We start from the raw sequence: 14,329 nt of genomic DNA, 5'->3' as shown, positions 1-14,329 counted from the left end.
GTGCATGCATGTGCGCACGTGTGTGTGTGTGTGTGTGCATGTGTCCTACGTAAGTAAACCCTTGACTGAGAAGGAAGGAGCCTGGCCTTTCTCAAGGTCTGGTTCATGCCTGATTTGCTGCCTCCAAAGCCCACGACCCGTGCACTCAGAATTCAGCCTCTTCCATATCAGAGACTTGCAGAGTCAGAATTGCACTGTGCTCTTAGATCAAAACTAGAGCATTTCCACTGTCAATGACATTCGTTCTGGCCTGCCACCGTTTGCTGTGTGACGTGGCCAGGTGAAGTTACTTACACAGGTCTGTCTTTCCTTCTCTGATAGGCGTTGATGAAGCTGCATTAGATGGCCGCTCCATTCTCTGCAAATCCTGGCACTCCAGGCCTGTCCCTCCTCCTTCTCCCATCTCCCTCCCTCCCTCTCTCTTTTTTCTTTACCCTTTTCTTCCCCAAGTAAGTATGGGAAGCACCTGCCCCAGAAGCGTGCCATCTGCCTCTTTGGGAGCATCTATTCACAAATATAAGTAATCAGTCTGGTCCTTCTCCTTCTGCTTACCAATTGGCCTTGCTTCTCCCCAGATTAAGAAGGCAGGCATTTGACCCTCTTTAAACTTTCCTGTGTTACAGCAGTGTCGTCTACCCATTCTCCTTCTGCACTCTCGCAGACGGAGAGCTCATCTTTTGCTCAAATTCAGACCTGTCTTCTGCACCGGGATCCAAATGTCTTCAAATATTTCCCTAAGATTTTTCTCACTTCCCTTTGCACTGTTTCCCCTTCATTTTCTTTTCCATTTTTTTTTTTTTTTTTTTTTGCTTTTAGGTGAGCAAGATTGATTGACCCTGAGCTAACATCTGTTGCCAATATTCGTCTTTTTTTTTTCTCCCCAAAGCCCCAGTACATAGCTGTATATCCTACTTGTAAGTCATTCTAGCTCTTCTATGTGGGATGCCCCCACAGCATGGCTTGATGAGTGGTGCTAGGTCTGTGCCCAGGATCTGAACCAGTGAACCCCAGGCTGCTGAAGCAGAGCACGCAAACTTAACCACTCGGCCACAGGGCCAGCCTGCATCCCCTTCATTTTCATCCTCACATCCAAATAGGCAGTCTGATTGCTTCTGAATCCAGTGGGTTTTGGTTTGTCCCACTGCCACCGCTTTCGAATAAGTCCTCACCTCTTGCCTTGACTGCTGGTCCAGCATGTGACTGGGTAACTGGTGTTCGATTTCTAGCTTTGCCCCATCCACACCCACTTCTCGCTGCTGAGAGTGGTCCTTCTGGAATGCAGCCTTGGCGATCTCTCTCCTGGGTTCCAGCCGCACGGTAGATACACGGCTCTGAAAACCTTTCAGAACAAGCACAAAACAGAGATCAATATCATTTCATCTTTTCCTTTTAAACTGCGCGTGGTAAAAGTGAAACCCCTGGTTTATTGCACAGATGACGGCTAGTGTAGCCTGGAAGAAAGGGAAGGTGGCTGCCCCTCAGCCTATGTGAGGTGGCCATAAAGCCTACACAAGGCTTAGAAGTGGGCCCTCCAAAGAGAAAGTGGGAATACACTCAGGCAGACATTAGAAACCTCCCCACATTGCCCTTGGTGGAAGAAATCAGTTTCTTGTGAGACACTGGAAAAGGAGCTTGTGCCTAAATGGGTTTGGAATCTGACTTTATGCTGCCTGCTTGTTGGGTCAAAAAATGAATGCAAAAATTGGTCCTAAGCTGATAATGTCTCTGGAGTACATCAGAAAAGCGAATAAAATGACATTCTGAGTAGATTCTTTGATCATTCAGATGGAATATTATACTTTTTTTAAAAAAGGGGCAAAGAAACCTGAAGAAAGAAAGTAGAATACCATAGTCAAAAGCCAACAGATTGAGTGAGGATTGTGTTTCACAGAACATAAAAGAAAAAATTGAATAGGGACTTAAAATAAGCTATTTAAAATGATTAAAGAAATAAAAGGTAATATAGAAACTACAACAAAATAAACCGAAGAAAAATGAATAGGCGGATCTGAGAAAAGATCAAATAGAACTTCAATAAATAAAAAAATGGAGTCACTGAAATTTTAAGTTCAGTGAATGCGAAAGAAGCTGAAGAATAGATAAGCTGGAAGACACTCTGAAGCGATGGTCTGGAAGTCAGCACTGTGGGTGCATGAAGATGGGCGGCTCAGATCTCCATCCGTGGGAAGCATAGTGAACTGAGGCCACATCTGTTGCCCCTCTGGACCCACCTGTGCAATTGTACAGGAGCCACTCTTCTCTCAGTTTGCTTTTAGTCATCAGCTGAGCAGGGTGAGGGCATGAAGGCAGGCTCTCTCTGCAACACACAATCTGGGTCTCTTCCTACCCACTCTTTCCCTCTTCTCCTCCTTCCATGGGAGCCAGACCAGCATCATGGTCTGATGACCTACATCTTTCTGCTCCTCACCCAATAAGTCTCTTGCAACACTTGATCACTCTAATTCTTTATGAATATATTTTCCTTTCTGTCATTGAGCACAGTTTTAATACAAGCTGTAAAGTCTTAGTCTACTAATTGCAACATGTGGGTCAGTTTCCACTGATTGTCTTTTCTCTTGAGTTTGGGTCATATCTTCCTGTTTCCTTGAACGTTGTGTAAGTTTGAATTCTGTCTTGGACATTGTGAATATTATGCTGCTTAGACTCTGGATTCTGTTATATTCCTCTGAAAAGTGTTCTGTTGTTTTTGTTGTTGTTGTTTTTACAGCATACTAATAACTTTGTTGGAATCAAATTGCAGACTCTGTCTTTGGATGGCAGCTCAAAGCTCAATTTACCTCTTTTATCCTTACTTGGCCTATTTGAGTCTATCTTGCATATGCAAGGTCCAGGAGGCAGAATGTATATACAGAATTTCTGGATGGCCCTCTCTGTGTCTCTGGTTTCCCAAAATTTTAACATCTAGTTCTTCAGATGACAAAGACTGCAGGCTATCTATTGGTCTTTTAGCTGTTTCACACAGCTGACTGAGGCCTGGTCTCAGATTAGAAGCTGTGAAGAAGGGAAATTCATTCAATGCAAATTCCCTTTCTCCAGGTGAGGATTCCTCTCCAAAAATCTGTCCACTCTTGAGCCTGTTAGAAACTTGGTCTGCCCTCGTGCTATAGGCCATAAAAATAGGAAACCCATCCAATGCCTGAGATGCGCTGGAGCCAGCTTCCATTGGCTCACAAGAGCCAGTTAAATACTATGCAATTTTCCAAGCTGATTGTAAAATCATGTGTAGCTTGAAATCAGACTTCGTGCGAGAATTCACTGCATGGAAATAGACAAACTTTGGAAATGAGTTCTCTCTTTTTAGTGGGTAGGGGAAGAGACCAATTTATAAGTACACTATTGCCCAGTTGCACTTTCCATTTTATTCCTTGAAATGTTGACTCCTCTCCAGAATATGCCTGTTTTTGATTGTTCTTCATTTCCTTCAGGTAATTGATGTTGCGTGCGTGTGTGTGTGTTTGTGTAGTAGTCGTCATTCTACAAAGAACAACTACAAGAGAGAGCTTGTGGTTGTTGTCTGAGGGAAGGGGAGTATGCTCGGAGCTTACTCAGCCATCATTGTAAGAAAAGTCCTCTCAGTTGATCTTGAACGAAAAGCTTCCCTGACTCTTCTTTCCGAGCACAGCTTGAGATTCCGGTGTCTAGAAATGGCTATTCTTCCATCCACAGCTCTCCCCACTCCCAAGATGTTATTTTTGTGCCTGATCCATCACAGTGCTCACAGAAGGGCTTCCCAAAGTCAATTTATGCAAGTTTTCTTTTAAAAACAATATACTTAATCATTCATAAGACTGAAATACATTTATGCTCATGCATAGAAAGAGAAGGAAGTTCGTCACATGCTCTCCACATAAATAGCTCATTGGTTATAAGAAACACAGTTTTCCAATGCAGGAGGCTATCCATCAGACTATTAAGTTTGGGTCATGAAGACTGAGCTTAACTCTTAGTGTGGAATATATCATTCATTCGAAAAATATTAATTGCTTGAATAGCCAATAATCAAGCATCTTCATAACTATTTACAAGAACTCACATGTGATGAAGTGAAAGAACGGTGTGATGTAAGTACCATAATAGGAAAATCGTTAGGGAGAGTGTTTATGAAAGGTCTGGCTGTGCAAGTGATATTTGAAGCATGAAAACAAATTCATCACAAAAGAGCTGAAGAATTATGAAGTGAGCATTCCAGAACAGAATGGAACGTTATGGAATCCTGTGCTTAAACTCTCTAGGATGGGAAAGAGTTTTTCAGCATCTTTAAATAACTTTCAGTTAGTTAAGACCACATGAATGGAGCTTAACAGTCAAGTGTGAGGGCACTACAGATGGGGGTGGGGATGAAAGCCAGGGATGGGTCATGGAGAACATTGTAGACCAAACTGAGAAGCCTGGGGTTTATAGATACGACAATGGAATGACATTTAAAGATTATAGTCAGGGGTAATCTGAAATAATTCATAAAATAAAAAGATAACCCTGATCCTGAGCTACCAATAGATCAAAGAGGCCCATAGATGACAACAGAATAATCTAGGAGCTTGTTGGGAGGCTAAGAAGTCATAAGGTGAGAGGTTTTGGTGGGTTCCACCAGGATGTGGAAGTGGAGATGGAGAGAAATGGACCATTTAAGAAAAACTGGTCAGTGCATCCTAAGAAACACAGATCCAGGAAGACATGGTACCGAATCCTTAAAATCACCTGAATTTATAGGTCAGGTAGAAAATGAAGTACTTGCCATGAAGACATGGAAGGAAAATATAGAAAGGGATGTTTGGCTATAGAGTAATTTTCTGCTCAAGTACAACCTCGTGATTTCCACCTGGGCATTTTGGAGGAAGAATCAACAGGATCTGACGATGGATTGGAGGAAGGGGAGAAGGAGAGGATGGCTCAAGGGTTTCTGTCCTCGGCAACTTGATGGAAGGTGGTGACACTGAAGTTAAAACTGTTAGTGAAAGTGGTTCCAGAGAAACAACACAAAGATGTGCAATTTTTTTTAAGATTTTAATTTTACTTTTTCTCCCCAAAATCCCCCAATACATAGCTGTGTATTTTTAGTTGTGGGTTCTTCTAGTTGTGGCATGTGGGACGCCTCCTCAACTTGGCTTGATGAGTGGTGCCATGTCTGTGCCCAGGATCCGAACTAGCAAAATCCTGGGCTGCCTCAGCAGAGCCTGCCAACTTAACTACTTGGCCACCGGGCCAGCCCCCCATGTGCATTTTTTGATGTGTTAAGTTTAAAATGCTGGTAAGACATTTTAATTAGAAAGGTCAAATAGGTTGTTGAATACATATGACTTTGGGAATTCTGAGATATGTTCTGGGCGAAAGAGAGAATGTCAGAATCAGCGACATGCAGATGACACACAAAGCCACGGTAATATATAACATTGCCCCCAGCAGTGGTTGCCTCAATTTAATCTGTATTTCTGGGCATTTTTTCCCTCTTATCCCCAATTTGTAATTCACCAAGTATAGCGGGCTGAATGGTGGCCCCAAAGATATGTTCACATCCTGATTCTTGGAACCTGTGAGTGGGACCTGATTTGGAAAAAGGTCTTTACAGATGGCTTTAAGTTTAGGATCTTGAGATGAGATCTTCCTGGATTATCCAGATGGGCCCTACAGGCCATCACAAGTGTCTTTGTAAGAGGGAAGTCCAGGAGATTAGACACATGCAGAAGTGAAGGGAATGTGAAAACGAAGACTGCAGCCAAAAGAAGCCAAGGAATGCTGGCAGTACTAGAAGCTAGAAGAAGGGAGGAACACATTCTCTCCCAGATAGACAATAAATTTATGTTGTTTTAGCCCCCAAGGCTGTGTAATTTTTCAAGGCAGCCCTAAGAAGTGAATACACCACGTTTTGAGCAGAATCTGGAAATCTTCATTTCAAACCAAAACCCTAGGTGGTCCTGGTTGGCGGATCACACTTTAAGGAAGACTGACCTAAGGAGATATTATGTGAGTGGATCTTACAGAGCATCAGAATTACTAAAAAATTCAGAAGAAGTAGAAGAGGAGGCTTGGACAACAGGGAAGCACAAGATGAGAGAGGAGAAAGACACTATTTGGCTTCTAAGTTGTTTTTGTCTGACTGTCCCACATAATTGTACCTTGGAAAAACGTCTAGAAGTGATTTGATTTGCATAACGTTTTTCACCTCTCCGAGCTTTATGACTGTCTGACTTTGTAAGTAAACATTCTCAGCAGGTGGAAGTGGTCCCGCTGAAAGAAGACCCGATGATCTTCAAAAGGCTGAGGCAGTTAGTTCTGGTATTGGCAAAAGAAGAAAGAAAATTTGTCCAAGCAAAAGTTCTCACTACTCAACACCACGATCCCTCATTGGCCCAGCACAACTCTAACATTAGTTTTAAGCCTGGAACACGCTCTTCATCACAGCTGGGTGCATCTTTTTCTTTTCTTCAAAGGATTTCCTGATATTCCAACCATCAATCTGAAATTCTGCTTAATAAACTATGTATGACAGTTTTGTCTTCTAACTTGTCCACATAAATGGACTTGCAAATAAGATTTGTCCATAGTGTATATGCTAAAACCGTAGTGAATGTACTGAAGAAAACCATAAGGAAGCTAATGAAAACAGGGGACCCTCGCTTTACCACAAACAACACAACATTCTTGTTCCTGGATCGTGGAGTTCTAAATTGACAATGCTGGGCACTATAATGTTCTATTCTAGAATTCTCCCTTGACCTAAACTGGACCGCATTGGAATTTGCCTTTCCATTGCTTCCTGAAATATGTCATCGTTGGTTTGGAAAAATGTAGTGTTCCAGTTTCCACTGGAAAAACCCACTACCTTAAAATCATTGGCTTTAATAAAGATCCTTCTTGGGGTATGGCACCAGGAAAAGAAAGAAGGAAGAGAGAGAACTAATATTTATTGAGCTTACACTGTGTGTTTAAAGCCAGATCTTTTTAAAGCTTTATTGAGGCATAATTTACATACAAAAGTTGCTGACATTTAATGTATATATTTTGATGAGTTTGGACACATGCACACGCTCACAATACTTTCACCGCAATCAAGGTACTAAACATACTTATCATCTCCATAAATTTCCTTGTGTTCTCTTGTGGTGGGTTTTTCTCTGTTTGTTTTTGTGGCATGAACACTTAACATAAGGCATATTCTCTTAACATATTTTAAGGTGCACAACGCGGTGTTGTTAACTACAAGCACTGTGTTGTCCAGTAGATCTACAGAACTTATTCACCTTGTATGACAGAAATTTTATACCCAGAATAATAACATCCTATTTTCTCCTCCCCTCACTTCCTGGCAACTATCTTTCAACACTCTGATTCTATTAGCTTGAATATTTTAGATTCTTCGCTTAACTGTATTCGTCGTTCTGGCTTATTTTGCTCAGTGAGAATGTAAAATGATGCAGCCAGTATGGAAAACAATATGGCGGCTCCTCAAAAAGTTAAAAATAGAACCATCATATGATCCAGCAATCCCGCTTCTGGGTATTTATCCAAAAGAATTGAAATCACACTTTGAGGTGCTGTCCAAGGTTCATTGCGGCACAATTCACAATAGCCAAGATATGGAAACAACCTAAGGGTCTATCAACAGATGACTGGATAAAGAAAATGTGGTCTATACAGACAACGGAATATTATCCAGCCTTGAAACAGAAGGAAATCTTACCATTTATGACAACAAGGTTGGACGTGGAAGACACTCTGCTAAGTGAAATAGAGCTAGATATTTCACAGTTTCTCTTGCTGAATTTTCATAAGTAGCTGGTAAGATAATGTCAGATACTGATAAATACTACTTTAAAAACCACTGCAAACCATTCCTCCTGAAGCATGTGAAAAGGAACTGAGGATGGGGTGTTTCAACTGGAAAGGAGAAGACACTTATTAAATAGGAGAAGGGCATTCCCATGGAAGAGAGAGTCAAGATGTTCTGTAAGGACTTGGTGAATAAAACCAGGAGCAGTGAGTGAAATGCAGACAGAACAGACTCAATATTCAACTTCCTCTAACTCCAGTCACTCCAAAGCAAGCAGGAGCTACTTTGGAAGAAGAAATGTTCTTCACCAGTGGATTTACTAAAGCAGAGACTCCTCAGTGCCCGGCCAGCAGGCGCAGCCCCACAGCTGACAGTTCCACGTTAGTTCCCACAGTTCTTTGTAGGTGCCTCTCTGTTAGTATTTCTCGCCATCTTGTTGAGATGTATCAGTTTTTGTTGAGAAGAAATACTTAATTTTGATGTATCAATTATTTTAACTTTTGTCTTCTTCTTAGTACCTCATTTAAGAAGCCATCCCACTCCGAACTCACAAGGATATTCTTATATTTCCTTTAAAATTCTTAGCCTTCACATTTAGGGCTTTCCTCCATCTGACATCCATCAAATGTGACATGAGGCTGGAATCCAACCTATTTTTCTTAACAAAGTGAGCCAGTTTCCCTAATGCCGTCTACTAAATACCCATCTTTTCTCATTGCTCATGATGCCTTCTTTCGAGGAAGTGTTTTCTTCTTCATGTTCTAATTTGGTGAAGAAACAAGGAAACAACCAAAAACCTCTACCAATGCTTGCACCAGCCTCATCTGTGACCCCTGCATTCATTCCGCTCGGGGGCGCTCTCTGTTACAGTCTAGGACCAGCCCCGTCAATTTTCCCTAGTGGCTCCTTGTAGCTCTAACATCTGTCCTTTCACTGACGCATCTATTCCTCACGTCTACGATGTCTCAGACCTGTGTCCGGGGAGGCACACAGCAACTCGCCTTAGTTTGGTGTCATGTTGGGAGCTGGGGGGTAATAATTTCCGGGCTCATATTTCTGATGGTATAGTCCTTTCTTTCTCTCTTGATGTTCTTCATCCGTCTCCTTTAGGATTTAGGATTCTCAGCACCAAACTTTGCCTTTGATATCTGAAGGTGGTGAGAGCATTCATACTCTGTAAGGAACCGAGTGCTCAGTTCTGGCATCCTAAGCTGTGAAGAAGACTGAAATATTCATAGATGTTTTGTAACATTCTAGTGAAATGGCACAGTTCATAAATAAGCAAGTCAATGAGTAACGAGATAGTTATTGTTCATGATCTGTGTTAGGAGGAAATGAGTGTAACAAACAGTGGGATGGTGAAAAGATTGGCCTCACTGAGGAAGTGGCTTTTACTGAGATGGAAATGAGCCACCCCACGGAGAAGGAATGGAAAGGGATTCAGCCCTCTGGTGGGCAGGCGACTGGAGCAAGCAAGAAGAGGAGCAGTGGGCTGGAGAGTAATTTAGGGAGGACGAGAGGGGGCTGAGGAGGTGAGGTGGGCAGAGACTTCACACCACACTGGGACTTCGGAATTTATTCTAAAATGATTACGTATAAATGAAAAGGAAGGGATGAGGTTAAAGGGGATATGAGGAATAAAGATCCTTATAAGCACTTATTAGGATTTTAGAATTTTCCTCATAAGCTAAAGGAAAAAAAATCTTTAAATGAAGTACTAATTGCTTTGGATCCCTTCTTTTTGTAATATTTACATCATTATGAAACCTTCAAAATAACACAAAATGTAATAAATTGTGAACATGTTTCTCATATATAATTGCTTTTCCCTCCACATTTCCTTCAGCCTATATACCCAGAAATTAGTTTTCTTTTGGAGGATATTTTCAACACCAACAAAAGTAAAACACTCATGCATTGGAGCAACCCAGCACGATCGTTAGCTAGAGCTGCACCTCGTGAATCACCAGAACCGCTGTGTCCATTCTTCAGCTTTGGATGAGGAGGCATTTCCATCATTGTGGCTGACAACATGGAGAGAATATTACAGAAAGGAAAGGTTGGCAAAGTTTCTGGACTTATTCTCATCTGCGTTGTCCAGTGAATTCTGTAGGAACTTATTTTCTTGGTTACATAGATAGGAGAGAGGAAGCTCCAGGGCTCTGTGACCTCAATTTCCATCACATCTCCTGGACCAACACGTGGTAATAAAGTTGCCTCAGGGGTCATGTGTATCCTGTGCCTTGAAAAGAAGACCTTCTAAGAGATGCCTTCCACCCGGGTTTCCCACTTGATTATTTTTAGAGTTTGTCATTCAATACTGATCCCCAAATGCAGGTGTGCACCAAAGTGCACAAGAAAAATGAGACTTTCTTAGAACAGGATTTAATAGAAAAATGCATAAATATTGATGAAGGAGAAAGGGATGAATTATAAGAGACACACAAGCACATATGCAAACACACACACACAGATGTTGCTTTGCTTAAGGGGAAATTTGGGGAGATTTTAATTTGGAATGGGAAAAGTCTGACAATTTTGGACATCTTTATTTGAGCTGTGACCAATTAACAACATACGCTCCATATTTCTGGGGCAAATGTCTACATCATAAGATTTATTTCTCCACTTTTCCCAGTGAGCCGTGAAGAGATAGAAAGCATTAATGTGTCAGAGTTTATGTTGCCAGCAGATTGGATGGGCCAGCGTTTTCTTGGAGGAAGCCCGCTCTGAGTGAGGCGTATCTGTGACAAAGAGGCCATTTGCACGCTGACTCCTTAGAAGAATGATGATCCTGCTTACAATAACTTTAAGTGGCCTTTGTGATTATGTTTGATGATGTTCAGAAGGGAAAATAAATCTTTTCTTATGTTTCTTCCCGCCAACCCACTTATAATGTTTTGGGTAGTATGCTGAGAATGGGTTTTCTGCAGACTCTTGTCGTTACAAAGATTAGACGTATTATGTATTATACACATAGATTACATATTACATAATGTTTTATTCCCTTCCAAACTCCCTTCCCATGTTGAGGGCGCCAAAGCTCCAAGCTTTCCTTTAGATTCGGGGTGGTGTGTAGGGCGAGGTGGACTGAACCCAGAAACAAATCAGCGGGCCCTGCTTTCTTCCAACCCTTTAATAGCAAAACAGGACTATGGAGAGAGTCTCCTGGGGCGAGGGAAGAATAATCCGATTTGTCTCTTATTTAGTGTTGGCACAAATACTATAGAAGCAGGTCTCTTTTATGGATGTTACACACCAGGCACTGGGTTCGGCGTTGTCCTTATGTTATTTTTTTCACTTTCCAATGAGCCTATATGAGGTGTGCACTTTTACTATTCCCACTTCGGAAGGGCTGTAGATTTTGCCTCAAATCATGTTAGTCGGATGTGGCAGAGCTGTGATGACAGCCCAGCCCCTGTGCCCCGTTCCCAACCTTTTCAAGCCCCAATCACTCTGCAGGATCCACGCGTAGCCCAGAGAAGTCAAGTCGTCTGGAGTCTCACAGCTCGCTGTCTGGAATGACCGTCTGCATGTTTTCCCCACATTGCACTGAGCTGTTGTTCATTTGCTGAGATGTAACCTTGAGTATTCGGAAACCCAGGGACTTTGCAAAGACCTGGGTGTCACTGGACCAGGAATTGCGTGCTCACTAGAGAGTGGGGTGCTAGTGTCCTGACTGAACACCTTCAGGCTTTGCTGTCTCATCTTGGGGTTCCTGCCTTGACGGAAGCTGATATGGGTAACAGGGAGACGCAACTACCCCCTTCACCCCACCCGCTCTGAGCACATTCAGGTGACTCATAAGGCCTCTTCCCACCCCACATCTGGAGTCAAGTTCTGCTGCAAGTGCCTGGAAGTCAAACCGCACAGGACTGAGTCTCAGCTGGGGTGAGACTCCTCTGAGACACAGCGCCGGGTGCAGGGTGGTTGGAGAGGGGCTTAGTCTGGGCAAAGGGCCCTGTGTCTGCCACACAGCCTGGGGGCCGGGCTTCCTGTTGCCAGTGACAGGGCCATCCTCCCCTGGTCAGCCTGCACAGGTGTCCAGTGACACAGTCAACCTCTCCTGGTCAGCCTTGCACAGGTGTCCAGTGACAAGACCATTGTTCCCTGGTCAGCCCTGCACAGGTGTCCAGTGGCACAGCCATCCTTTCTTTGTCAGCCCTGCACAGGTGTCCAGTGACATGGCCATCCTCTCTTTGTCAGCCCTGTACAGGTGTCCAGTGACACGGCCATCCTCCCCTGGTCAGCCCTGCACAGGTGTCCAGTGACACGGTCAACCTCTCCTGATCAGCCTTGCACAGGTGCCCAGTGACAAGGCCATTGTTCCCTGGCCAGCCCTGCACAGGTGTCCAGTGGCATGGCCATCCTCTCCTGGTCAGCTCTGCACAGGTGTCCAGTAACATGGCCATCCTCCCCTGGTCAGCCCTGCACAGGTTTTCCCATTTCTCTCGCTCCCCATTCTGGCTTAGAGGCTGTTTGGGAGACTGTCTCCCTTCGCTCTTTGCCCTTCATCTGCTCTACAGCTTGCTGTGGTTCCGCTGTGACTGTCACCAGTTAGGAGCACACATCTCCTTTACCGCTTTCTTTTTGTCTCTGGCCCCCAAGCCTCACTGGCCTCCTTGCTGATTCTCAAGCATTCCAAGATGCTCCCCGTGCTGGCCACTTCACCATGGGCTCCTCTTTGCCCAGCCTTCCCTGCCTTCTCATCTTAAATGGACTGGATCCTCCTAGCCAGGCAGATATCAGGTTACAAGGGGCCCCCTCAGTAAGGCCTTCTCTGCCCACCCCAGCGGAAATAGCCACACGGTCATTGAAGAACCTGTCGTCCTATTTTAATCCTCTCAATGGAGCATAGAGTTATAAGAAATATTTATTGCCCATTTATTTGTTTTGGGATGTACCCAACATCAAAGCAGAAATGTCAAATCCATGAGAAAATGTCTGCTATACCCCCAAAGCCGGCCCAAGGTCCTAACCGACCTTCACACATGGTTCCGAACAAATGGATAGAGGTCTTTTTGCCTTTCTATTTTTTCTAAGTAACTACTTGAGTATTCTTTTTACCCACATAAACCATCTTTGACGTTATTCTTTAGAATTGAGGGATTTCTTCATGTCTTATGGTTTAAGTTTCATCAAATGGCGGGAAGATTGTGGCCACACTGGGCAGACCCGGTCCCAGAGATGGCCTTCCCCTGTCAGGAGATGTCTGATCCACTGTACTTCCTTCAGCCAAATCCCCAGCCTTGGAAGCTGGTGAAAACCACTGTGCATCAATTAATGCATATTTTTTCTAACCTCTTTCCTCTTCTATCATTTCACAACCAAGCTATGCCAGCGCCTTGCTTTCAATTATTAAAGACCCAAAGATCATCTCGTCAGACTACTTTTAAAATGAAGACGATGGTTTCTGACCAGAGTGACAGAGTGTTTTCTTCATGCAAATTATGTTTCCTTCCAAAATCATACTCACCTTTAATGAGCTCTTCTGTTCGCCTGTTTTCTGTCATCAATTAGAAGTAGAGATCATGTGTTATTAAAATGATGCCTCTTTCTTAAGGAGAGGGTTATTTAACTTTGGAATCTTTTACTGTTGAGTATATTAAGAAATAAACATTTGTGATGATGATACGAGAAAATCATACTTAATTATAACAACTAATATAATGAAGCAGATTTAAAATTTTACATATGAAGGAGGCGCAGCGCAATGCCGGGAAGGGCCGTGAGGCTGGCTCAGGCACACTTGAGTTTCCTCCGAGCTCCCAGCCTCCATAGTCGTTGTGCTTCATGCAAGTTATTTAATCTCAGCAAAAATGAGATAATCCTCATTCTTCCTGGACTTGTGGTAATGATTAGACACAACTGAACGTGGGAATGCACACACACAAGGTGGAAGGTGTTTGCACGTCTTCTCCGAAGCCTTTTCCTCCACTGAGGGGCACTGTCATGTGTGCGCATCAACCACCCTGCAATGGATGGGGCACGAGGCGGGCTCAGATCACAGCTCCTCTTGGACCACAGCTCCACCATCGGACTCAGATCTCTTCCAAGGACTTCCTAGTCAGGGCATTTACTTTACAGCCATAGAATGAGTGGGAAAGATAAATTATGGATCAGTTTAGAAATGGCGAGATATGGCCCCTTATTTCTCTTTGCGTTTTGTCATACATTAAATGAGACATAATTAGTGAGTTAAGGAATATGCTCTTTGAAACTGGCTTTGACATGAGATAAAGGAGGATGGGTGCACTGATATCCAAGGCTTAAGAGATTTTCCATTAAGTTAAATTATTGGTCAGAGAATCCACTAACTGCCTCCCATTTCTCCCCTGGAGATGCTGTGCATCCAGGAGTGACAAATTTAGCAAACAGACAAACAAACCAACCAGGATACCCAGTTAAACTTGCATATCAGATAAACAATGAATAAATTTTTGGTATAAGTATGCCCCGTGCAATGTTTGGGACATGCTCATACTAATAAAAAAGGTATTATTTACCTTCCGCTGAAATTTAACTGGGTGTCCTGCATTT

Source organism: Equus przewalskii, chromosome 32 (assembly GCF_037783145.1).
Source record: "Equus przewalskii isolate Varuska chromosome 32, EquPr2, whole genome shotgun sequence".
NCBI classification, from domain to species: Eukaryota; Metazoa; Chordata; class Mammalia; order Perissodactyla; family Equidae; genus Equus; species Equus przewalskii.
The sequence above is the reverse complement of the archived record's forward strand: the minus strand, read 5'-3'. Positions refer to the sequence as shown.